Below are 944 nucleotides of genomic sequence, written 5' to 3'. Positions count from 1 at the left end.
GGGCCCGCGCCGGGCGGCGGCGGCGAGTCACGGGGGCTGCGGCGGGTCACGTGGCACCAGGAGGCCGCCGGTGGGCTTGGGGTCGCGAGCTCTGCCTGAGGTAGGCTCCCCGAGGACGCTCTGTCCCCGCTTTCACCTCCGAGAAGGAGAAAGAGGAAAATGCTGAATGGAAGGCGCGAGTGCCGGGCCGGAAAATGTGAATGAGTCTCGCTAGCTGCTCCTGCGTGGAGCTGCGCCGCCACTGAATTCCAAGATCCACGGAAACCGGGCACCTCACTTAATTCAAGTCTTCCCGTCCCCGCTTCCAGCAGCCACAGAGATGACTCACACGTCGGAGGGAGGGGCGTTTGGTGTCCCTCCGGCTGCCTGCGCCTCAGGTGGAAGGGCCCCCGCCCTAGAAATGGCTGCGAGGGTGGAGGAGAAGGGATCTTGGGGGACCGTGACACCTGCAGGACTTCCCATCTGGCCCTTTAGGAACGTGGTCGTCTCGCAGGTCCGTCGGCCGCTTTTTGCTGTTAGAATCACGATCCAGCGCATAAACCAACACCTGTGTACAGTGTCCCTACTAGGGGCTTAAAGGGCTCCTCTGAAGGATGCCAGTGACATCCTTATGACCAAATTCAAGGGTCACTCTGTAGTCCTTAATCTTGTTCTCTTGGATGAATTCTGTGACCTACATCCTTGAAGGCTTCCCCCCCCACCTTTGCCGACAGCATACCCCCTCAGGTTGTCTTTCTTGACCGTTTTTATTAGTCTGCTTTCTATTGACTCCTTGAAATAACCGTAAGCTTTGGATGCGCAGACCTTTTCTCAGGAGACACCTAATCCTCTGGTGCACACTCGGTGATCTAATCATTCTGATGTCCCAGCAGCTGATTGTGCCCTTAACGAGGTCCAGATCCCCACGTATAAGTGTCTTTGGACAGCTGGCTTGTCTGTCAACA

The sequence above is a fragment of the Octodon degus genome, unplaced genomic scaffold (assembly GCF_000260255.1).
Source record: "Octodon degus isolate 3935 unplaced genomic scaffold, OctDeg1.0 scaffold00020, whole genome shotgun sequence".
Taxonomy (NCBI): Eukaryota; Metazoa; Chordata; class Mammalia; order Rodentia; family Octodontidae; genus Octodon; species Octodon degus.
The sequence above is the reverse complement of the archived record's forward strand: the minus strand, read 5'-3'. Positions refer to the sequence as shown.